Source organism: Elgaria multicarinata, chromosome 22 (assembly GCF_023053635.1).
Source record: "Elgaria multicarinata webbii isolate HBS135686 ecotype San Diego chromosome 22, rElgMul1.1.pri, whole genome shotgun sequence".
NCBI lineage: Eukaryota > Metazoa > Chordata > Lepidosauria > Squamata > Anguidae > Elgaria > Elgaria multicarinata.
The window spans coordinates 7,031,201-7,057,851 of NC_086192.1; the positions used below are offsets into that span (position 1 = coordinate 7,031,201).

General features: G+C 43.7%; 1 protein-coding gene across 2 annotated transcripts in view; it reads right to left on the reverse strand.

Annotated features, from left to right (window-relative positions):
• Positions 1-25,572, reverse strand: part of CUEDC1 (CUE domain containing 1) — a 65,431-nt gene extending 39,859 nt beyond the window's left edge. The window contains exons 1-2 of one of the 2 annotated variants that reach the window (XM_063146571.1): positions 25,349-25,572; positions 1,452-1,577 (exon numbers count right to left, since the gene is read on the reverse strand). The gene's annotated coding sequence lies outside the window, so the exon portion shown is untranslated. The remainder of the gene's footprint in view (positions 1-1,451; positions 1,578-25,348) is intronic. The other variant, XM_063146572.1, reaches the window with a different exon arrangement.
• Positions 25,573-26,651: the final 1,079 nt, after the last annotated feature.

Sequence of the window (26,651 nt, forward strand, 5' to 3'; positions counted from 1 at the left end):
TGTTTTAAGGGAGCGTCTGAGGAAAAATATGGATGCCACAAAGGCAGCCATTTCCCCCCCAGAAGCCCCTTCAAAACGATGCTACGTTATGATGGCGTGCCACTCCAAGGGCATTCAGAGGAGGCAGTGGTAAAAATGAATTAAAATAATAGAACAGAATGCCCCAAATTGCCCCCCCCAACCAAGAAATCTTTTTTTTTAAAGCCCTCTAAAAATAATGAGAAGATGCCAGCCCCTATTTTTGTCACCTATGAACAGGTTGGCAAATTAGGAGGAGACATTTACTTTCATCCGTAGCTGATTGTGCTGTTTTAATATTCATTGTTTTTATGATTATCAGCTAATACAAGAGTTCTTTTGGTGAGGTGGGATATACATATATTAAATTAAGGAATACAAATATTAAGTTGATTAAGACCACCAACGTTATATCAGCTTTTAGCAGGGTAAATTGCTTTACTGAATGGCAAGTGGTCCGTTGACCAGCACCATCCAGAATGTTTGGTTATTATTTTTATATTGTAGATTTAAACTTTCAAGAGCACAATCCCATGCATGTTTAGACGGAAAGAAATCCTACATCTCTCAGCAATCCCCAGCCAGCTATGCTAACTGGGAAATGCTAGAAGTTGTAGGACTTGTTTCTGTCTAAACATACATAGGATTGCACCCTAAACTTTTACACTGTATTTTGTCATTTCTATTTTATCGGCTTGTATTTTATGATTTTAATTGTGAGCCGCCCAGAGAGCTTCGGCTATTGGGTGTTATTATTATTATTAATAATAATAATAATAATAATAATAATATTTATTTATAAAGTGCCATCAATGTTCATGGGTGGAATAAAAAATGTAATGAATGAATGAATAAATAAAATAATATAGTATCACGCATGTTCTTATTATTGGCTGACAGTGCACAAATAGTCTGGCAACATGAAACTAGCCTCACTTCTGTTTTGGCAGATAGGGAAAAAACCCAATCTGGCTTTAAAAATCACATAAAAACACTAAATATAACCGTAACAATACACCAGCAACTGTTAAAGTATGGAGCCAAACGAAAAAGAGGCACTTAGAGCCTGAGAAATTTAAACAATTTTGACCTGGCACCCAAAAAGCCATCAAATTTGGCACCAAGAAAACGGGTAAGCAGAAGGCGTGGCTAGCGTGGGCCTGGAAGCCACAGCCTCGGCGTTCCTAGCCCACGTTGTGACCCACTCTTTCCTTACAACGAAGTTACAAGCCAGCAGAAAATACCTTGTTGAGCTTATTTTTGTGTACAGCACCAAGTACTCAGCAGATTTCAAAACAATAGCTAATTATGATAGTGCTAGGCCCCAGAGCACACACTGTTTTGTTGGCATAACTAAATCATTATTTCAATATTTGGGCAGGAGGGACGGGGCGGGGGGTAATAGAGATTATAAATATTGATGAGGCAATTACCTTCAATTAGCACCGGCTGGATGGAACCCCTTAAGGAATCCGCTTGGATAGAGGCCCAATTCCCACTTGAGGGCTGCTTTGAGTTCAAGCTGGCGCGCAGAGGCCCATTCTCCAGACAGAATAGCACTGATGGAGTAGAAAAGGAAGGTGTATTTCAGACTCATTTATTAGGGAGCAGGCAAAGTCCCATTAAACTCAGTGGGAATTCCTGGGCGTGTGCTGTTACACTGTTCTTTTTACCAAGACATTTGCTGTGTTTTTATTAACAAAAAAATGCCAAGTCAAACGGCTGGGGCATGCTGGGAGCTATAGGGCTTTTTTTTCTGTCGAAATACACATAGCATTGCACTCTAAATCACTAAAAGACTCAGTGGATGAAGGAGCTGCTAAAACCATCCAGTCCAAGTATCCTACATATGTAAAAACATACGCTGCTGAGCTGTAAACTATAGGATGTGGAAAAGAGGACAGGGCTCCTGGATCTTTAACAGTTGTATAGAAAAGGGAATTTCAGCAGGTGTCATATGTATGCATGCAGTACCTGGTGAAATGCCCTCTTCATCACAACCGTTAAAACTGCAGGAGCCCTGCCCTCTTTTGCACCTGGTGAAATGCCCTCTTCATCACAACAGTTAAAGATGCAGGAGCTATACTAGAGTGCCCCGATGCAAAAGAGGACAGGTTGATTTTGTTGTATTGATTATGTTCTTAAATTTATATTGAATGTAATGTATATTGTACAACACCCAGACAAATTAAATGTATATTGTACAACACCCAGACAAACTATTGTATTGGGCGTTTAATAAATCAGTTAAATAAAAGTATACAAAATGTTATCTTTCGCCCTTCGGGTGCTTATTATAGACCACTCAGGGCATCCAACAACCATTAAGACCAACCGTAAAATATAATAACATTGAATTTTATTTTTAAAGTTTAATAGAAACAGAGACAGGCAAAGCAGATAAAAGAGAGGCATCAGATAAAAACGCATTTACCTGATAAAACAAAACAGGAAGGCTTTTGCTACACAGCAAAAGAAAAATTTTTAAAAATAAGATGGGCAAATTGAAAGCCTCCCAGGTCAAAGAGCTTAATTCCTTTCTCTTACTATCCCATATGCCTTCAACCTGTCGGAAGAATGACACAGCCCCATCTCTTGCTTTTCCTTAAAATCATCTCATTGCGTAGTGACATCTTTATTTATTATTTATTTATTGCATTTCTATACCGCTCAATAGCTGAAGCTCTCCTCTTTACAGGAGATGCAAGGATAGCAAAGATATAATGTAGCCTTACCCATCTTGGCACTCTTCAAATGTTTTGGACTACAACTCCCAGCATTCCTGAACATTGGCCGTGCTGGCAGGGGCTGATGGGAATTGAAGTCCCAAACATCAACTCAACACAACTTTAAACAACAACGTGAGTGGAGTCCCCTATTAAAGGAAAATTAAAATTAAAATATTGTTTAGGGTTTTTTATTCCCATTTCTACAGCTCTACTGAAAACGCAATGTTTCTTCTTTGCCTTGTGCATGAAGGATACAACCAACCTACGCCTAAATCCTGCAGCCCTAAATTCAGCCTGTCAAGATTCATCCCTGTTTTCCTTTATACTGGATAAATAGCTTAACCTAAAACCAGCTTGGCTAAAGAAAAAAAACTTGCCATAAAAGGAACATTTTTAAAAAATCTTCAAGGGGAAAAAAAAGGAGATATTTGTGGCCTTTTATCGCTACATTAAAGTCACCCCCTCGGACACTGATGGTGCAAATCCGCTACACATCTACTCAGAAGTAAGACCCATTGAGTTCAACGGGATTTACTCCCAGGTGACTGCAGCTTGAATGACATCAAGATCTGATATATGTGTTTGTGAGTGTAATTTCTTGGAAGATACTGACTATCTAGACCCTACAGCCTCTCCTGGACAGAGGATAGCTTGGCCACACGCTAGTAACCTCAAGGCTGGATTACTGCAATGTGCTCTATGTGGGGCTGTCCTCAAAGCTTCTCCGCAGCAGCTCAGCTGTTGTCAGGAGCTGCTCCCTTTTCAGCATATAACTCCTTTGCGGAAGGAACTGCACTGGCTGCCTATTCACTACCAGGCCAGGTTTAAGGTTTTTTTATTGGCATAGAAGGCCCAAACAACTTGGTACCAGGATATTTGAGGATAAGACCTTACCAACCTGCCCAGTCACTGAGGTCATCAGATGGGATACTCCTGGTGATTACAGTTGAGCCTATGCCTTGAGTGGAGTCCACCTGGAGTACAGCCTTCAGTATAAGGGTTCCCTCTCTATGGAACTCCCTGCCTGTTGCTGTCAGGCAAACACTGACATGGTTTCATTTTCAGCGCCTGCTAAATAAATTTTTATTTAAACAAGCCTTCCCCGACTAACCTGTTACAGTTTTATTGGCATCATTTGACCTTAAAAAAAATAATTTTGCATTTTGATTTTCTTTTTTTTTCTTCTTTTCTAATCGCTTGGGAGTTTTATGGGATGTAGAGCAATCTATGAATCTTATAAATAAATTGTATCTATACACACACATCTGACATAGTTTTTTTCCTGATGCGCCAAGGTAGGATCAATAAAATCAGAAGTAGTTGAATTGACTTCAAGCACTGTACCAGACTTAAAACAAACAGAGGAAATCTATTCCGAATTCCTAACACTCTCAACTATGTAGATTTTTTATTTAAAAACCAAGTTTCTGGCCTTCGTGGTTGTAGGGAAATCATAATTAACATCTTTATATACTGTTCAAATCGTTTCAGATAAATTATCAGAAAAATTATAAATTATCTTTTTCTAATCTTTACAGCCCTGCAATGGAGATCACTACTGATCCCCCCAAAAATTGCAGATTGGGGGTAGGGGGACTGAAACCAAGAGAGAGGAAGTGTCTTGGGTTCCAAAAAACCCACCTCCTTAGCTCATAGCTGAAACAAGTTATCAACTGGAGACGCCCTGATCTGTACCTCAGCCAATGTGCTACGCCGTTACTCAACCATGAATATGTTCTACCTGTAACAGGTCCTTGCGTTTTTGCTGCACAGTTCTGTATCCTGCTTAGGTGCTTTTCTTTTTCCTGTTCCCCTACACTACAGCTAAATGAAGAGGAAGAAATTGCATTTCTCCTGTCCTGTTCTCATTGACTGACCAAAAAAAGAGCTCAGAATTCTACAAGAATGCAAATGTGCAAATGGAGCAGCTTTGTACAAAACCATATTTGCATGAAGACTGCATTTTTAAATAAAGAATTAGCATTTTCCAAAATCACATTTCCAGAATGTTGATGAGAATAGAACTCTGGTATAGGAACAGACCCATTTAAACCAGCTCTAACAAATAGCTTAAAATTCCATTGAGAACTTTTTACTATCCAACAGTAGTGAACTTTCTGCCATGTGTGATAGATAACCACTCTCTTTCGCTCAACAGAAGATGGCATACAGATATAAGGTGTTCTCTTAAGCAAGCCAGTGTAAGTTACCAAATGGAATATGCAAGCTTTTGGTATTCTACAGAACTCCATCTGGTGAGGAGTTCTGTGTAGCACAAAAGCCTATACCGTACTTCCTTACTGAACAAAACCAAGTCAATAAAAAGAGATACTCTTACCTAGAATGCAATATATGCCATAAGGGAAGCAGGAATCCCTGCATTTCTCCAAGGAAGGAGGCTAGGTCATTGACTAAGCCATATGCAAATGAGAAGCAGAGGGGATTAAAAAGGGATGGAATCACACCAGCTGTCTGCAATGTAACTATTAATTAAAGGGGCAGTGCTGTCCTTCCTTGGAATTAAAGCTCTGAAGACAACAGAAGGGAGGTGCCCAAGACATGACACCCCCCCTTACTTAAAGAGAGAGAGAGAGTTTGGTTGAATTTCTGCTCTAGAGATCAAGATTCAGCGAGAGAAGGAAATGCTGACTACAGATTTTTCAAAACTAATATCAAGCTATCCCAGATGGCTAAAACGCTAACCTTTCATGGCGCACGGAGCACAAATTACACAGAACTTAAAAGCCTTGCTGATCCATCACCAATTGTAGTCTTTAAAAAAAAGGTATCATCAACATAATGCAGCAGTCTGCATCAACAGCAACAATTTTACTTACCCTATTTCTTCTATTCTAAGACACACTTTTTCCCCCATATAAACATCTCTAAAAATGGGGTGCGTCTTAGAATCGCGGGTGTGTCTTAGTTTTTTTTTCCCCTGTTGGTGGTACTGAAATTAGTGTGCGTCTTACAATCGATGGCGTCTTACAGTCGAAGAAATACGGTATTCTTATTTCTAGCAGTAAAGTTTTGAATGGGGCCAGCAAGGTCCCAAGTTCCAACATGTAATAGAGTTAAGTCTGATCAGAAGTCAGCTAGAAAATCAGAGGTCTCAATAAACAAGCATAATTTCATGCAGTGTTTTAGAAAATCAAGACTAACGGTAATGTAAGAAGAGCCATGCTGGATCAGACCAACGTTCCACCTACAACCAGCTGTCGACCAGGAACCCACAAGCAGGACACGGATGCAACAGCACCATCCCACCCATGTTCCCTAGCAACTGGGGTACATAGGTTTACTGCTTCTGCTGCTGAAGGTAGCGCATAGCCATCTGGACTAGTAGCCATTGATAAGCTTCTCCTCCAGGAATTTATCGAACCCTCTCTTAAACCAATCCAAACTGGTGGCCATCAGAACATCTTGTGCTACTGAATTCCATAGTTTAACTCTGCTGCATGAAGAAGTCCTTCCTTTTATCTGTCCTGAATCTCCCACCAATCAGCTTCATGGAATGACCCCACTCAGATCTAGTATTATGGGAGAGGGAGAAAAATGTCTCCCTCTCCACATTCTCCATCCCAGGCATAATTTTGTACACCTCTATCTTGTCTCAGCGTCCTTTTTCCCAAGCTTAACAATCCCAGCCGTTGTAACTTTCCCTCATAGGGGAGATGCTCCAGCCGCTTGACCATTTTATTTGCCCTTTTCTGCACCTTTTCCAGCTCTACAAGATTTTTTTTTTAAGTATGGTGACCGGAACTGTACACAGTATTCCAAATGTGGTCACACCACAGATTTTTATAATGGCAGTATGATATTGGCAGTTTTATTCTCAATTCTTTTTCTAATTATGCCTAGCATGGAGTTGGCTCCCTCCACGCTTTTTTCTTTTTTTACAGCAGCTACACACTGGCTCCATCTTTTCATCGAGCTGTCCACGATAACCCCAAGATCTCTTTCTTGGTTGCTACGAGTTCAGATCTCATCAGGTTATTCTTGAAGTTGCAAAAAGTCTATCATACATCTGCCCACAGGAGATGATGACCTGTCCTCCAGGTACCCAAACATCTAGTGCTACTTGGGCCTCGTTGCTAGGCATGGTCACCATGGTACCTTCAAAGAGCAGCAGTAGGGAACATTATTAGCATCTAACGCAGTGATGTGTAACCAGATTCCCTCCAGATGTTTTGGTCCACAACTCCCAGAAGCCTCTGATCATTGGCTAGTGTCGATGAGAGCTGTGTACATCTGATGCCTACTTCTGATCTATTATTATTATTATTTATTTATATAGCACCATCAATGTACATGGTACTGTACAGAGTAAAACAGTAAATAGCAAGACCCTGCCGCATAGGCTTACAATCTAATAAAATCATAGTAAAACAATAAGGAGGGGAAGAGAATGCAAACAGGCACAGGGTAGGGTAAGCAGGCACAGGGTAGGGTAAAACTAACAGTATAAAGTCCGCACAACATCAAGTTTTAAAAGCTTTAGGAAAAAGAAAAGTTTTTAGTTGAGCTTTAAAAGCTGCGATTGAACTTGTAGTTCTCAAATGTTCTGGAAGAGCGTTCCAGGCGTAAGGGGCAGCAGAAGAAAATGGACGAAGCCGAGCAAGGGAAGTAGAGGCCCTTGGGCAGGTGAGAAACATGGCATCAGAGGAGGGAAGAGCACGAGCGGGGCAATAGTGTGAGATGAGAGAGGAGAGATAGGAAGGAGCTAGACGGTGAAAAGCTTTGGAGGTTAACAGGAGAAGTTTATATTGGATTCTGAAGTGAATTGGAAGCCAATGAAGAGATTTCAGAAGCGGAGTAACATGGTCTGAGCGGCGAGCCAAGATCTAAGGTCTGGGGAGTGGATGTTTTCTATAATTGCCCACCCCTCCCAAGAATCTTCATCAGGAGGAGGAGGAGGAGAAGAAAATATACACCACTGGCTATGGAAGTTAAAGAACTATGGCAACAGGAAAAGGTCACAATTATTCTGTTAGTCACATCAGTCACCAGGACCACATCAAAAAACTATACAGAAAACCTTCAGAAACCGGGCCTACCAAAACGCATCCACACCAACATCCTGAAAGCAGTCATACTTAAAACATGTTCAATAGTCAGGAATTTCCGAGTCAGTAAAAGACAGCATGACTTGGCAAAGCCCGTCATGTCCGTCTAGAAAAACCACCATGAGTAAGAAAAGAGAGAATAATATTAATACCATCAACAATAAGAACAATAAGCAATACTTATAACCCCCTTTTTTATTTATATACCTTGCCTTTAAAACTGGATTATATTTATTATGTATTCATTTTCACTTAATGTCAGCCTCATTCGAGGTCCGCTGTAGGGGTATAAAATATTTAAATTAAATTAAATAATCACTTTCGTCTCCTCTCTAGTGCTTCAGCCATGCCAGCAGGGGAAGCTGGTTCCACAAGGGCCTGGGGCAGATCTGGAGTGATACCCATTCGATTTCTAGCACCCTCCATCTTGTCTGCATCCTTCTTGAAGTGTGGTGCCCAGAACTGGACGCTATACTCAAGATGAAGCCTAACCAGGGCCGAATAGAAGGGAACCAGTACCTCGCGCAATTTGGAAGCTATGCTTATATTAATGCAGCCCAAAATAGCATTTGCTTTTTTTGCAGCTACATCACACTGTTGGCTCATATTCATTCTCATCTTGTTGTGTTTTTCCCCATTCTGAAAGGTTGAAATCTCTCTCTCAAGGTGACTGCCAGTAAGATCTTCAAACTACAACAGGCCGGTATTTTGGCCACTCCCCTTTTCCCTTCAGCCCCGCCCCCTTTTCCCTCCAGTCCTGCGCACCACTGGAACGTGATCCCTGAAAGCTTCTCCAAAACTGAATTTTGAATCAAGCTGAGTTTCTGCACCCCTACATTCCAACATCTTGGAATGCAGGGGTGCAGAAATCAAACTTCATTCGCCACTTTAATTTCCATTTGATTTTAGATTGGATGGACACAGTAGGATTGTGCAACACTGTCTCATGTCCCTTCATCTCTATGGTAGGGAACCTCCCGGGGGTACAAAATGAGCAAGCAGTAGTGCATCCATAGATGATCACAGAACTGATACTCCAAATTCCAAGGGTGATAATGGATTAAGAGTTTTTTTGGGTAGACGCAGCACAAGAAACTCATCAGTTATATGGTACAGCTCAGTACGGACCTACCTTCGCCCATCACACTGGGTCCTATTAAATCGGGCTTAGCTCCTTAGTAATTAGGAGGCAGATACCAAAAGGTGCAGAACCAGGAGTAGCTACTACCACTTTCTCCAGCCTCAACTGCTGGCTCTGTTCTCCTCACCTGGTTCTCACACTAGGGAAACAAAGAAAAGCGCTGCTAGGAGACCACTGTGATGAAACAACATTCCACCAGACCATTCTGCTTCAGGCATTGTGCAACGGGTACTTAAAGCAGAGTGTTTTTTTAAGGCTTCTTCAAAATATGAACCAACGGATGGAGGTAAGCATCCAAAGTAGGTCAGAAAGAAGAGAAGCACGTTTTCAGGAGGCAAAATGTTTCTTTTCAGGAAGCCCGACACGTTTCGGGCTGTCCTTTAATCTAAGGCCTTCCTTAAGGGGTTGTTAGAAGCGTCTGCAGAATTTCTTCTGGCAAAAAGATGGTCTCCTAGGACGACTTTCGGCACCTTTGAGAGCTCCTTTAGAGTTCTGACTGAAACTCAGAACGGATTCACCGCCCCACTGACATTGGACCCCACTGAACCTCCAATGGCTTGGCTGATATTTTCCCCTCCCCTTCTTTTTTGCCCAACCCTGTACGTTGCTTTATCTGCTGTGCCGAGATTTTAGATGAACCTGTGGTCTCGGCTTGGGATAAAACAGCTTCCAAGTTTCCTATTTAATTCAGCCCTTTCTTCGGAGTCATGAGTACTAGCATCTTACTTTATTTTTAGGTGAAGGACAATAGCTCAGTCCTAGAGTACACCCTTTGCATGCAGAAGGTTGCAGGTTCAAACACGACCGTCTCCAGGCTAGAGATGCAAAGTTTCTGGAAATTTTGAAGCCATGGGGGTAAAATACCTGGTTTTTTCCTCAAGTTTTTATTTCAGGAAAGAAACAATGGACATTTTGGGAGAAATTAAAATTTGGGGGGGGGGTTAAAAAAAACCTCCAGGGCTCTCTATGTTTATTTTTTTCTAGAGACCTACCTGGAGAAGATGGGGATTGAACCTACAACCTTCTGCAGGCAAAGATTGTACTCTGCTACTGAGCGAGAGCTTCTCCCCCATCTGTGCATCAGTTCCAAAGATGTGCATTTCAGCGCTTAGTTTTGGAATGGAAATAAGGAATAGAAGGAAGGCTGGGAATCTTACAGAGAGGATTAAAAAAACATTTTCCCCATGGCTTCATTATTTCCAGACGTTTTACATCTCTAGTCTTTCTATAAAAGTGTCCTTATTACATAGAGAAAAGGCTGAGTAACAATACAAATACCACGTCTTAAAATTCTTAAAGAAAGTATTTCATCATCTAACGTTGTTCAATATTTTTAGGGGGGACGGGACACAAAAATGGTCCTTGAAGGGAGACATTCAGGGGAGAAACTGTTTCCCCCCCCCAAAAAAAAATCTGTCCCCCCACCCCCGGCCATCACATCCCTACTCCAGGCAGGCATCTGGGAAAGGCCCTTGCCTGAAAACTACTGTCAATTGTCCATGTACACAAAATTATGCCTGGTGTGGAGAATATAGAAAGGGAGACATTTTTCTCCCTCCCCCATAATACTAGAACCCAATGGGCTCATCCCATGAAGCTGATGGGTGGGAGATTCAGGACAAATCAAAGGAAGAACTTCATCACACAGCACATAGTTAAATTATGGAACTCACTACCACAAGATGTAGCGGTGGCCACCAATTTGGATGGCTTTAAAAGGGGGCTGGATAAATTCCTGAATAAGAAGGCTATCAATGGCTACTAGCCCTGATAGTTACCAGTATCACAGGCAGTAAGCCTGTGGGCATGAGTTGCTGGGAAACATGGGTGGGAAGGCGCTTTGTTGGTCCCTGGTTGATGGCTGGCTGGCCACTGTGTGAACAGAGTGCTGAACTAGATGGACCCTTGGGCTGATCCAGCAGTGCTCTTCTGATGCTCTCACAATATTGAGTTAGATGGACCAATGGACAGTCTCAGTATAAAGCAGCTTCACATGTTTCTCTGCAACTGCACTTTAAAGAAGTCCAGGGGGTGCCGTGCTGTGTTCAATGCTTGCTGATAGCGTGCAAATCCCTGGCACATTGGGTGCCTGATACAGGGCAGAAGGGAAGTGATCTGTGATAGGATTTCAGGAAGATGCTTGGCCTGGTGCAAGAGAATTTGAGGCAAGAGAATGGCAGAGCAGCTACCAGAGAAAGCAAAAAAGCTGTCAAGCAACAAATGCACTTGGCAAAGCGACCTGCTGTCACAAGAGCTCAACGCATGTCCAGCAGGGCCATCGGCTGACAAGGTTACCGTTGAGTGGTATAGCTCCAGCGTCTATCTATGTTTACCCAGGATTTTTTTGCTTTTTTAAAACCCAGCTGCTGACATGAATTATCTACTCATCTTCCACAACAGCTGGTGCAGCACTAGAAGGGCAGGCAGCTTAGAAACGGGGCAGGCGGGATACTGGCCGAGCCGATGTGTCTTACGCGCAGGGGTGTACGCGCTGCTCATGTCAGTGGGTTTGCTGTTGCAAAAGCAGAAGACGCCATCGTGATGAGAGGAAACAATCTCAGCTTTTACACTACCAAAACAAGGAGCGTTTTTCTAGTCCTCAAGAAAGATTCTAGCAGGCAGGAAGACACAGAAATGCCAGGTAGCGCTGGCCCAAGACATTTGCTGCCTGAAGCAGAGCAACAAATGGTCTCCCCTACAAAAAAAAAAATCAAGGTGCACAGTATCCCAAACCAGCCAAGTTATTTTGGTACATGAGCCAGAAAATCCCATAAGCAAGTCTTCCCATTCCTAGCTGCAGAAATACAAGAATAACTAAGTAAATAACTAACAATTTGCTATCCTTTTATGACTGCCTCACACAGCCTCATAGTAGGGCCAGGCCTGATGCTGGGCAACATTGTCCCAGCTTTCCCAAATGGGTAATTAAAAAGGGGAGATAAGTCAAACAGGTAGGGTGCTTCTACCAGAGATATTTTGTCTAGAATTGCTGCTCTTTGGTCATTCGCCTTTTACAGTCAAGGTAAAAATTGATCAGCCCAGAGAGTACCGCACCTTTGACCTAAGCCACTAAGTTGTACCCTATTATCATATATATCCACCCCCACCCCAAGTTGCATGGTGATTTATATGAGGATACATCCCACATCTGGAACCCATAACTCTATGTGATGTTAATGTCTCATGCTTGTAGGGGGCGGAAGTAGGGAGTGACATCTTTTGCAGCTGGTTTAGCTTGCATTTATCTCTTGCTTATCTCCCTCCCAATCCCTGATCTCAAATCTAAATTTAGACTGCAAACTCCTCAGGGCAGGGACCTGCCTTTTCTTGATTTTTCTGTAAAGCTCTACGAACACCAATAGCGCAACGGGAAAACAATCACACAACTTTAAAAACTGCAGAATTAAAAAAGAAGGGTCAAGGCAAAGCATCACTACACTCCATCAGCTATAACACACACAGAGCTAACCAACAGTTCTAATTAAAGAAGGAATTCAGAGCCACTGACACAACCTAATTAACCGTAGGGTCATTGCAAAAGCACCCAGAGCAATATCATTGTCGACAGGAAGTCACTGGCGTTCCTGCTTCTACCCCACTTGGCAAATAAACTCCATAGCAAAGTTTTGGCTTGGAGTTAAAGAGAGAGAAATCTATTCTCTTACGGCCTCCAGCCCACCTCCCTTTGTAAACAATGGGGATTCTAGCGCATTACAAATATTTGTTTCTTCTTGTAGTCCGAGAAGAACCTCTTTTTTGGTGTGTGGCAAAGCCTACTGTCTTTGTGTTTTTAGAAACTTGCAAGCAAGTTTCTGGCTGCTTAACCAGGGCAGGCCACCCAAAAAAATTTGCTGCCCGAGAGAAAGGACAAGATGGCGTCTCCCCATTCTACATACACAAGCCAACCGGACTGGCTCGTTGAATCTTACTTACTGTCCAACGGGCCACACCTGAAGGCAGCAGGTTAGCTCAGAAGATGAGATGCCCACCTCCCTCTGCCCAAAGGCAGTGCTGCTGGTGATTCCTCTTGTCCCACACCTACCCCACATCGCTACTAAATATTGCATCCATCTCTCCGCCCTTTCTCCCAATTTTCCCTTTCTTGCCTAATCCAACGGCCTCCATTTGGTTCTTCTGGGTCACTCTGCCGTCCAACATACCTTTCCTAGGCCCATGCTACTCATCTTTCTAACCAACCTTCCTGCCACAGACAGTTGAGATGCAACAGGTTAAAATGTCGACGTTTCAGATAAGATGTCGACGTTTGTATCTGAACTTTAGTTCCAGGACCGGCATCAAGGGTAGGTATGATCAGGCACCTACCAATAATAATAATAATAATAATAATAATAATAATAATAATAATAATTTCTTACCCGCCTCATGTTACCCAAGATCCTTTAACTGGAAGGGCCAGATATTACCCAGAGGACCTTTTCTTCTGCTGCCCCCAGAGAGTGGAATGGCCTGCCGGAGGAGATTCGTCAGCTTAATGCTCTCTCTGAGTTTAAGACACACGTAACATATGACCTGCCTGCCTGTTCTAAGCAGTCAGATGCAAAATTTTCTTTGTCTACTTAACAGGCTGTGTTTTGCTAAACAAACCTGTTTAGTTAATGACTACTGGCATGTTCTGTTACGGTCGAAAAGACGAAATAGCTGCTCAATGCATTCTCATTAGAAACACCCTAAAAGAGTTGCAACTTGGCACCCCAATTTTATCTCTCATTCCAAAATAGTTAGGAGAGTCCTATAGCTCTGTTGACCTAGTAGCGGGTGGCAGCTAGTGATTCACTGGGTTATTTTTGGGCTGGGTTTGCCCCAGTGATAAAGCTGGTACAACCAAAAACTCTCTTAGATGTGTCTTACAGGGGTACCATGATCAATCCCTAGAAGCCATTCAGCCTGTTCTATCTACGTTTTAATGATGTGGGGAAAGGGGTTGTTTGTGGGGGGGGGGGGAATTGGAAAATTTTACATTAAAAAATCTGGGAAATATCCCTATACAAATTAGGATAATTTGCACTGGAAATTTTTCACTTTGCATAAATATATATATATATCTGATGCCCTAGAGAGTGATTGAATTTAGCATGTTTATTTTACTCGTTAGTAAGCAACAACAAAATCAACTCCCAAAAAGTAAGTGACGTTAATTTTTTGACCCAATACACTACAAGTATTTGACCTGAAATATTTGAGGGGGGAAATTAGGCACACTTAATGTGGTTTAAATGTTATATTGTGTAGATTTTTCTTACTGAAGTATTTTAAAGACAATAGCATGTGCCTCCCTTACGGTGTTTAAATTGAAGGGGAAAATGTTGAGGCAGTCATAAACGTTTGCAACCCAAAGAACTGTGCAGGGCATGTGACCACCCACTTGTCTACAACATGACTAATACTGCATTTGCAATTGGGATCCATTAATCAATACTAATGATCTTACAAAATGGAAAAAATTTCCACCGAAAAATAAAACACTGGAAAAATTTCCACCCTGCATCACTGGGTGGAAATTTCAAACCAATAGCAGCTCAAACCAATAGCAGCTTTCTGATTGCTCAGCCTCTCTGTGACAGCCTAACAGCTGAGCCAATCACGGTAAAAGAAGCCTCAGCAACATCACACACACCCCACATACACACAAAATTGTATTTCTGAATGCAAAAAGCCTATCCTGAAACTCCTTCCTCAGCCACCAACAATAAAGCAGCCATTTCCGTTACCTATGACAACGCAACTGTGTGCTTCGCTAATTAGGTTTGGAATTAAAATCTTGCAAAAGATTCGAGATGGTGGAACAGAGTATATAATGACTCCCCCTCCCACAACTCAAGCCAGGAAACTAAGCGTCAGTCCGGGATTTAGCGGCAGGAGAGGAAGTCATTTTGTTGCGGTAAATGAAGGCACACCTTTTAATTTATTTCGGATTTAGGAAATTAGTTCTTAGGCCTTTCGAATGAGGATCAGCTGGATGTAGCCTTGGAGAAATTGCTCTCTGCATTTGCTCAGCTTCATGAGCTGCAGCAGACTATGTAAAATGTACCATTATCCAGTTGCTCCCTAAATTGGTTTCTTTACTGAATCTTGTCGGCTGTATCTTTGTTTACTCATTATTTTCCCACCCAATTTTGATGGCTTTTTTTTAAAAAAAAGGTTCATTTAGATACTATGGAACAACTTGCTTCTTGAATCCTCTGCCCCAAGGCTGTTATGGCACACAGACCTTGCTTATATCATCATCTTCGAAATCTGATTTGTTTGCAAATGCAGTGGTTGGAACAAAATAATCAAAACAGGCTGGAGGTTGTTGTACTTGAATACAGACTTATACAAATGTAAGTAGAGCCATACTGGATCAGACCAAAATCTTATGAAGTCCAGCACTGTGTTCCCACAAGTAGGACATGAGTGCAACAGCACCCTCCCTCCCACCCATGTTCCCCAGCAACTGGTGTACATAGGCATACTGCCTCCAATACTGGAGGTGGCATATAACCTTCAGGACAAGTACCTATTGATAGCTTTATCCTCCGTAAATTTGTCAAATCCATTTTCAAAGCCATCCAAAGTGGTGTCCATCACTGCATCTCGTGGTGTGTGAAGAAGTCCTTCCCTTCATGGGATGACCCCATTGGGTTCTAGTATTTTGACTCCTGTTATTCGCCATTCTTCTAGGCTAAAATGTCCCATTCCTCATAGAGGTTGCTCCAGCACCTAAGATCATTTTCATTGCCCTTTTCTGCACCTTTTCCAACTCTACACTATCCTTTATTGAGGTGCACCCCTTTTTTGGAAGCGTGTGCTCTCCCACTCAAGAATCTCAGAGGTAAAGATTCTAGAGATGGCCATCAGAAACACAGGCCTGGACCTTGGAGCACAGTAGCCTGAAAACACTGCCTTGTAGAGCAGTCAAGAACCACCCATGGCCAGTCAAAGAACAGGGGAGCAGGGCCACGTGTGTAGTGGCCCCATCCCCAGCAAAAGTTCAGCAGACATCTGAAGGGGTAGCTGGCTGTACTTGTGTACGCTCCTCCATGCAACCCCATCACACAGGGGTCCCAATCACATGGAAGAGCATACACAACCACAGGTTCCTTTGGACCTTCGTCAAACACTCAGAGGTTGGAAGGGTGGAGCACATGGTGTTGGGGCAGAGACATATGGCCCAGTTTCCTGCTCGGCTCTGAATTGGTCCTGCCCAAACAGGCCGGCCATTGGGCCCTCCTAGATAGGACGTAACTTCCCGTTTAGGCTGGGACCATGCCTCAGCAAGAAAGTCTTCCTGCTTCTGAGAACCAATGTCAATGTGGTGTTTCACTCAGAACTCGAAGGAGCTAATTGCTCTGCACCTTGGAGAGTTCTGGCTGGTTCTGACTGAAACCCAGAGTGGATTCACCACCTCACCGACATTGGAACCCTCAGCTTCTAGTGTCTAGTAGGTTCCTCAGCTCCAAGAAGGGAAGCTGGCGGACTGCATGGGGACCACTCGCGGGCCGCAACATGGCCACAGGCAGAAGGTTGCCCATTCCTGTTTTAGAAAACGTCTGACTGCTATTTGTCCTGCCAAATGTCCAACCCTAACACCAATAGCAGGGACTCGAAGTTACACACTCCTTCTGTAACTGGTGTTTTGCCAACTGTTTCATCAATAGGCAACAGTTCTTTTTGGATATTCAGAGGCAATGAACACACCCCTGGGTGAAGGAAAGGAGGTTATTTAGCTAATAGAGCAAGAAAAAGGAAGACAATCCATACATTTCTTCAGAGACTGGGAATCCCGACATCCTATCAAGATAAGATCAGCAGCAAACGAAATCCCATAATGGCCTGGTCCATAGCACCAGTTCTGGATCGGCCTCTAGAGAAGTTCTGAATTGGGAGAGTCCAACGTAGTCCAGCTGGACCTCAGCATCCATCCACGTAGCACCCCTCCCCATCAGCTCAACAAACATGCACTCTAGGCATGGGCAGGAGAACTGATGCACTACTGACTGCTCAATATACATCAGCCTTCCACGTTTCCACTACACTTGGACACACCCAGCCCCAGATAGCTTACTTTGCTGGGTCCCAGACATGCTATAAGCATCTTGATCCATAGTCAAGAGTGCCTGACATTTTGTAGCCTTGGCCAAGGCCCCCTGGCTAGAATGCATATCATCACCTTATAAGCAATCACGTTAGAACACACACATGGTTTTTATCTCTGCTGGTGGGTGCAGGTGAAAGCTTCCTCAAACATGTTTGGCAACTTCTGTGTTCTTGGGGGACATGGGGGGGGGGAGACAGAGTATTTTGCCACACACTCTCCCCTCGAGGTAGGCAGAGAAGAGCCTTACATAGCTTATAACAGTGAAAAGAAAATAGGATATGCTTCCTGAACGAGAACTCTCAAGAGTCCAGAATTAACACAGCCAATAATATAAAACATGCCATGCCTGGTTGCTTCACTAGCTAGCATTCACGCAAGGCTTTTACATCAGCCCTCTACATAAAAAGTCACTAGCTGGCAAAAATGTTTATTAGTCCGCTGGTGGCAGGCTGAAGAAGGATGGTCCGTCCCTCTTTCAGCAGCCTATTGCATTTCTACACTGGCATGGAGGAGGAATAAAGCACTTGCTCGCCTGCCATAGAATTCCTGATCGCCTGTGGTGACCAAGGCTAGCACTTAAATACAAGGCAGAGGAGGGCCAGGATGTCTTCTCAATCATCCCAGAGTGCAGGACACAGAATAATGGGCTCAAGTTACAGGAAGCCAGATTCCAGCTGGACATCAAGAAAAACTTCCTGACTGTTAGAGTGGTATGGCAATGGAACCAGTGACCCAGGGAGATCGTGGGCTCTCCCACACTAGAGGGCTTCAAGATGCAGCTGGACAGCCATCTGTCAGGGATGCTTTAAGGTGGATTCCTGCACTGAGCAGGGGGTTGGACTCAATGGCCTTATAGGCCCCTTCCAACTATACTATTCTATGGGTCTATGATTCTAAGGCTGTTTTATACCCACAACCCAAAAGAGAAAAAGTCAACATTAAAAGATGGGAGCACACACTGGTACACCCGGTGGCTACATATTTCCCCTATATCACTATTGATTTTGAAACTCCTCTTGGTTTTCAAAATGATTTAACACACAGGGAGATTGCAGTCTAAGAAACACACAGCAGAACCGTATGCATGTTTACAAGACGTAAGCCTGACTGCATTCAATAGGGCTTACTCTCAGCAAAGTGTGCATTAGGGTGGCACACTTCAAAGCTCCATTGGACACATGGAACTGGTGGTTCTGTGTTTTAGATCCTTACCTTAAGCCTTGCGCTGCCCTGCTTTTAAGATGTGCACTTGCAAAATTCTTGCAAAAGCGTAAAACTTAAACTTGCTCTTTATGATTCACAAGGAGAGATGCTCCTGCAAGATGGCCCCCACTGAGATCTCGCAGCTCAGCTCTTGCAAAGCTCATCTTGCTTTCTTCGTTTGTTACATTTTCAGTGGAGAAATACTTGGCCGCACTCAAAATTCAACAGACGAGAAGGAAAGCAAAATGCAAGGAGGTGGAGAGACCGCATGGGCGCTTGCCGCAGAGGCAAGAGAGAGGGAAGAGGAAGGGGAGGGAGCAGGAAATAGGAACTGGTCAAGCTACAGGACATTCTCTATCGCCCCCTAGTGGCTGGATACATGCGGAGTTGATCCTATTATCCCACATGTCCCAGGTGGGGTACATGCGAGGTGTAGTTTTAAAAGGCAGTGCAAGGCCTAAGCTGGTACGGTGTAGGCTATGAGCAAGAATCCAGGCAAGACCAAGAAATAAGCCAGCAGGGTTCAGTCAGAGAGCTAGGGACATCTGACTCCAAGAGCTTTAGATCTTCCTCAGATGAGAAATCCATCAGGGGAGGCATGACAATCCCAATAAACAAACCAAGAACAGAAGATCCACAGTTTCTTTAGTTGGGCAGTGTGCACCACCATGCTCATTCCTTCACAATAAGGCTAAATTCTCTAGAATTCTGGTTTATTGTGACATGCAAATGCGGCCAATATGTTAATTTAGACATCCTCTGCATTTCAAGAGGGTGCAGTTGCACCTTACAAAATCAAACAAACTCTGATTTCCAAACAAACTTTCAAATCTTATTTAAATAAAGGATTTTGTTTTCGGTACAGTGTTCTCTCAGGGTGTGGCCTCTCTCCCCTCAGGCCAGAAGAAGTGGGAATTGCTCTTAACTACTTCCGGCTTCCTCCCAGGAAGAACAACTCATTCAGGTTGAATCCAGTGGCTTTCATATTTATTTATTTATTTATTTATTTATTACATTTCTATACCACCCATACTGTGACACTTCTCTTGACTAAATGTACTCCAGGGCTACTGGAAAAACATTTCTTTGCTTCCCATGTCAACAGCATTCAGAAACATTTGCAGGCTTCATCCAAAAGCTGGGCGTGCTATCAGCCCACAAGGAAATATATGTGTGTTATTAACAAAGGGAAATAACCCACAGGATTTTTAGAAAACAGGCATCTGTGATCCAGGCTGTTACGATGCAATTCCCAAATTCATTTTGACACAGTGGGAGGTGTTGAGGATGCAGGATCAAATTTACAGAGGAAGATCCATCTATCTATCTCCTGTGATACAGATGTAAAATGTCTGGAAATTTTGAGGCCATGGGGGGAAATGTTTGGAAGCTTTTTCAGAGGCTTTTTTGTGTGTGGGGGGGAGAGAAATGTTTGAGTCGGGAATTAAATACGCAATACTTTTTTTTAACACTCTGCAGATCTAAAGTCACTTTGTTGCTTTAAGATAGCCTGTCTCAACCTGGTGCCCTCCAGAAGTTTTGGATTTCAGGTTCCATCAGCCCCCGACAGCATAGCCATAGGTCAGAAATGCTGTAGTCCAAAACATCCAGAAGGCACCAGTTTGGGGAGGGATGCTTTAGGGACATAAAATACCCTTTCTTTTCCTAAAGTTATTTTATTATTAGATTAGAACTACAGCAGCAGAAACACAGGACTCTATAGAACAAAACCCAGGAAATGCACATTTACTGTCAGGAACTCACATGTTGGAAAACTGAGCATAAATGTCTATCAGTAAAATAAACTTCAGATGTACTTCAGAACAATAACTTTTAATAAGGAATGAAAGAAATAACTATGCTGGGAATCTTACAGAGAGAATTTTAAAAAAATTCCCCATGGCTTCATTACTTCCAGACACTTTTCATCTCTAGTCTTTCTATAAAAGTGTTCTTAGTTTTTAGAAAACATTTGGGTGGGGAGAGAAAAGGCTAGGTAACAATATATAAACACTTAGCCTTAAATTCTAAAAGAAAATAAAGAAAATATTTCATAATCTAAAGCTTTCCAATTTGGGGGGGGGGCAGGAATGGTCCATAGAAAAAATGGGGAATTTCCCTCCCTGAATTTTTCCATTTTCCCCCCCGGGCTTTCATGTCTCTATTCCTACCTGTTTTTCACACTACATCTGAGTCTGAACCTCTGGTTCCCCCATTTCACCAGCCGGCTCTCACTTGCAACCCAATTTTATGCACATTTACTCAGAAATCAGTCTCCTCGTGTTCAGTAGGACCTACTCCTAGGAAAACACGCATAGGATCGTAGTCCAGGAAAGACAAATGACTTACCATAACAAATTTTTATTTATTTATTGCATTTCTATACCGCCCAATAGCCGAAGCTCTCTGGGCAGTTTACAAAAATTATTAAATGAGCCTCTATGCATTTCATAGGTATAAATCCCCTTTAAAATTAAGAATGGGTGGATCTGTAAAATCATAATCATACTATGCTCATAATCATATCAGGCAAGAAATAAATTTGTTGTTATTATTATTATTTATTATCTGCTAATCCTACTGTGATCATTATTAAGAGTATTTTTTTTCATTGAAAAAATTAAAAGCACTAAAGACATTGGGCCTGTTCAGACAACACGCTAAGCCATAGTTAGGCCGCTAACTCTTTTGCAGCAAATGGTTATTGAGCGTGTTTAAACCATGGTTATGTAGCCACCATGGTTAGGGAGTGTTCACATGACACGCTAAACCATAACGTTTAGCTCACAGTGCTTAACCACCATGGCTTAGCACGCCATCTGAACTGGGTCATTTTCTGAATCCACTCCGGATTTCAGTCAGAACTCCAGAGGTGCTGAGCCCGTTTTGAAGATGGGTTTGGCACCTTGGATAGTGTCTTTAGAATTCTGTCTGGTTCTGACTGAAACCCAGAGCGGATTCAATGCCCTAGTGACATAGGAGCCACCAGCCTCCCCTGGGTACAACTTAGGTCAACCTTCTGCAACCTGATGTTCTCCAGATGCGTTGAATGACAACTCCCAACACACATAGCTAGCATGGCTATTGGGCCTGCTGACTGATGGATGATTGGAACTGGTTTTTTAGGTTTAGCAATATGCAAACTTTTCAATTGCTCGGAAACAGTTCATTAGGCACCAGTGGTACGGAAGATTTTGGCCCACACTGTGGAGAAGTGAAGGAGAAGAGAAGTTCTTTGCCCCTTCTGGAGGAGAAGTATTGAGTGTAGAAGGGTGACATGTGGCCAGGACCAGAAACACTGACTATTATTTGGTGCGGTAATAAACGTGCTGCAATTCCACAGGTGAGTTGGAAAAGATGCTTAGGTTGTGGATCGTGGAAGAAGAAGGCAGCTACCTGAGAAGCTTAGCTTTCATTAAAAGAATAAAAATAAATTTGCTAGACCTTCTGAAGCTCAAAACTATGTCGGTGTGTGGTTTCCCCCTGCTAGTTTCCTCTATACTGTCCTTGTTTTAATTGGTTTCCTTGTTCATCGCTGAATTTATGACAGGCAGGTGGTTAATAAGCATTATCAACAAAATCAGCACCGTCAAATCACTTCCTAGAACAGATCTCAGTTGCGTAAAAGGACAGCGTCCTGGAACTTGGCAAGACAGACTCAAGGATTTGCAGAAATGATAAACCCAAAGGAAAGACTTTGTGAAAGGAATTGAAGGATCCTTTCCTTTTACCTTACAATCACTTCTGTCCATACGCCTTCCACACCATTTCAGTACCTGAAGCCAGACAAAATGAGCCGCCAGTATAACAATTCACTAGCAAAACCGCATGAGAGCCAGCTGGATCCAGCCGACAGACAACAGGACTTCAAATCTGGGAGTCACGAGTTCGAATCAGACTTCTGCCACAGATTAATTCTAAGGCTTTCAGCAAACTGCTGGGCGTTTTTACAAGTCATGGGCGAACATTGTTTTGTTAACACATTTTTGAATGTGGAGGAATTCTGCTTTGGGGCTGGTCACCATCACTCATCCCAACCTACCTCACAGGGTTGTTGTAATGATAAAATGCTGTGTGTGTGTGAATCACAAAGGCCACCTTGAATTCCATTTTCCTTTTTCTTTAACAATAAACAGAGTGTCAGCACAAACTTGTACATGCCTACTCAGAAGTAACTCACGCTGAGTTTAATACTGCTTACTCTCCGGTAAGTGTGTACATATGATTGCAGACCAAGTCATTCTGTTTCAGGAGGAGGATGTTTCTCATTACTGTTTCTTTTTCCTGAGAATTTAACTTCTTTATTCCAAGAACATAAAAAGAGCCCTGCTGGATTAGTCCAAGGGTCCATTTAGTCTAGCATTCTGTTCGCAGAGGCCAACCACCCACCCACAGGAAACCCACAAGCAGGACATGAATGCAACGGCACCCTCCTGCCCATGTTCCCCAGCAACTGGTGTACATCGACATATAGCCATCAGCACTTGCAGCCCTGGACAGCCTTCTCCTCCAGGAATTTGTCTAACCCCCATTTAAAGCCATCCAAATTGCTGGCCATCACTATGCCTTGGTGAAGCGAATTCCATCATTTATTTATTATTATTATTATTTTATTTAGCTCTCTGGGAAGATCACAAAAATTTAACTCTGCACTGTGTGAAGAAGTGCTTCCTTTTATCTGAGCTGAATCTCCCACTAATCAGCTTGATGGGAGGACCCCACTGGCTTCTAGTATGAGGAGAGGGAGAAAAATGTCTCCCGATCCACATTCTCCACACCAGGCATCCTTCTAAGTTTTGGAATGTTTCATGTTTAGGAGCTATCTGTTGATCTGTGATAATGAGATTATCTTTCTCAGGTTTCTGAGACAAGGTAATAGATGGTGTTCGAGGAACCGCGGGGTCTTTCACCTAGATGACCTCACAAAGAACAATAGCAGAGGTGAGGGGGGGCATTATGACATCACCAGGCAACAGACCAATCCTCCTCCACAGCCATCTCCTTTATTTGCATGTTTGAAAATACTCAGCTCGAAATGGCAAACTGAGCTAGAGAGCAGATGTCAATCATTCCCATCAGTTGACAGACGTCTCATTAATAACAACAACAAACACAGCCAATGAGATAAAATCCTGTTGCAAGCGTTAACCGAAAACTCCCGGGGAACTGTGACAAAACCATCAGACGACTACAAGATGAGAAGGAAGATCGTTCTCAGAAATTATATGGCATCCTTGCTCCTGAAATGGCTAATCATATATGCCGATATTATCTGATAAATAGACGAGCTGCAATGCTCCTGTCCTAAGGTGGGAGTAATATTCTGATGGGTCAAGAAGGGCTCAACTGCCCTGCCCAAAATTAACTTTTAAATCTTAATGGTACAGCTCAGAAACAGCCCAAAGCAAAACCAGTGTCTCCAATGTTGCAACTCACCATGACATTCAACGAACCTAGCGGATCATCCGTGGATCCCATGCAGCAAGATCTCAGTTGGTTTGTAATTGGAGCCTTTAAGAAACACTTATAGGTGGAGTTGTCTGTACATAAATAGCAAAATTCTATCCCAATGTAAGAGATATAGGCCACACCATTTCAGCAATGTAATCATGACAAAACAGACCGATTTCAGAAACTGGATTGCATAGGTGCAGATCCAAAATGAAACAAGAACTAAACCGGGCATAATTTAGATGCCTTTTATACCTGCTCAACTTTCAAAATTAAAGCAAGGTTTAGCACTATGTCATGGCTATGAGCTGGAGAGTAAAATCACTTTAGAACTCCCTTCCTGGATGAACTGGTTTCGGTGGCCTTAAGGGAGCCATTAAGTTACCCCACCTGCGAAATGGGGATAATCATGCAGGCATACCGGACAAGAGTGTTGTTAGGACTGCAAAATTATGCATTGCCATCAACAACAACAAAATGAGAAGGGGGGAAAAGTGAAACAAATTTGCAATCACTGGAAACAGGGCATGTATTGGGGGAGATCGCAAGCTACAGGATTTGGGGTGGGGAAGGATATATAAGAGAAATAAATAAGTATAATTCTAGGAGTAGTTTCTGTACAGCCTTCCTCAGTGGGAGTGGGAAGACCTGGCTAGCCCCAAGTTATCCAAAGCCCCCCCTCCACACACACACACACACACCTGGGAGGGATAAACAGGAGGGAAACACACATACACAAGGAAACAATTACATTTGGAATTATCAAAAAAGAAAGGGAAAGTGTCCAAAAAACCCCTACCCCCACCTTTTCATTGAACCAAAGAAGAGCCCCCTCCTACTCACCCACCCTATCAGCCATGCCTGCCCGCCTCTCTTGCTGCCTTTCCTCCAAAAGCCCAGCTCCTTCTGCTTCGCGTCGCACACACCCCTTTTCCCTTTAAATCCAACCAGTGGAAGCAGCGTTGGGAGTCCTCCAAAACACACACCTCTCTTTTATTTGGAATGCTTTGGGTGGGTTTAGGATTGCCTGAAGGGAGGGGGAGAAGAGGCGACGGACCGCCACGCCACCCTCCAAGCGCTCCCAGGAGCTGGGATCCGAAAGGGGGAAAAGAGGCAAAGCAGAAGCGGAGAAAAGCTGAGGGCCTGCGCTGGCTTAGAACAGGCCGCTCTGGAGGAGGAAGGAGGAGAGTGGTGGGGAGAAGGGGGGTGGGGGTGGCGGATCAGCTGCTACCCCGCCTCCGGAATCCAATTTTGCGGGGCGGTGGGGGCGCGAATCGGGCAAGAAAATGGAGGTGGGGGTTGTTTGTTTGTTGCCGAACGTTCTATAGAACGTTCGGAGCGCACAAAAGGGAAGCGAGAGTTCCACAAAGTAGCAACAATTCGACCCTCAACGTTCCAAAGCCTCCCGCCGCGTTCCGAAGGGGAGAGGCGCGCTCCAGGGTGCCCGGGAGGGGAGGGGGTGGGTGCGTGGGTGCTATGGCTGGCTGGCTGGCTGGCAGCACATCTGAGAGGGAGGGGGGAGAGCAGAGCAGAGCATTGCACACGACGAGCTGGGGGTGCAAAGATCTTCCTGCCGCCGCCGACCCCTCCCTGGAGGAAAACTACCACCGCTTCCTCGCCCCCTCCCCAGCTCCGATCTTACCTACGTTAGTTCTCTCGGAGTTTCTCCACCACCACCACCCTCGATCCGAGGTCTTGGTGGAGGGCGGCTGGAGGCGAAGGCGATGATTTAATTAAAAATAAAATAAGATGGCAGTGGCTGCTCGCTCGCACGCTCCGATCAGAGATCCAAGACAGGAGGAGAAACGTAAGGCCAGGCAAGCTGGTTATTTCTCCCCCGCCGCCCTCTCTCTTTTTTGCGGCTTCTTTTCCCAAGCCTAGCGGCCGGTTGTTTGAAATGCAGCTGTAACACACCCCTCCCCGTAGGAAGGCCTCCTTGGCCACAAGTGGATTTCGGAGGGAGGGAGAGTGGAAGAGGACGCCGAGAAAGCCTGGGGTGCGGTGGGGGGCAGGGAGTAGGTGGGCAGAGAGGGCTCACAAAGGGCAGCCGCCCCCAGGCTGGGACGTCTCATCCTTGGGTCGAATGGGGGGGGGGTGTTAAGGACGGAGAGCCGCCCCCTCCTCCCCCAATAAAACCCCTTCTGTAGCAATGTTATCTGAGTTCTCAGTGCTTTGCCCAGAAGAAGCTGGTGGCTCCGATTTCGGTGTGGCTGTGTGAATCCGTTCTGTAAAGGAGCGATCCAAGCTACCTTAGAGTTCTGGTAGGTTCTGACTGAAACCCAGAATGGAATCACAGCCCCACGGAAATCAGGGGCACCAGCCTCCACGGAATTATCCTTTCATTGACAGCCCCAATGGATATAAAGACAGATTTTCAGTCCGTCTAACCCAGTATTGTCGACACTAACTGGCAGCAAGGGCTCTCCTGGGTTTCAGGCAGGAGCGTTTCCAGCCCTGCCTGCAGATGCCTGGAACCTTGAACCAGGGCCTCTGAGAGGGATTTTATCAGGGGGTACAAAGTGTTTTTTTTTGGGGGGGGGGCTTCCCTTCTCCATTAGACATTCTGTTTTTATCCACAATGGTTTTATGCCATGAGGTCAAAAAGGGTATGGAAGACAAGAGAGGGGTGCTCTTATGCTCCCTCCATGATAAACATAAATAAATATAAATAAAATAAAAGAGGATCAAAGTTAAGAAAGCACATTTGATTTGAACATCTTTGTTTATGCTACAATACTGATAAAAGAATTCACATTGAAACATCCTTTTATATTGCAATGCAGATCAGGTCATCAGAAAACATAAGTATTACTCTATTTCTTCGATTCTAAGATGCACTTTTTCCCCCATATAAACATCTCTAAAAATCATAGAATCATAGAATAGCAGAGTTGGAAGGGACCTACAAGGCCATCGAGTCCAACCCCCTGCTCAATGCAGGAATC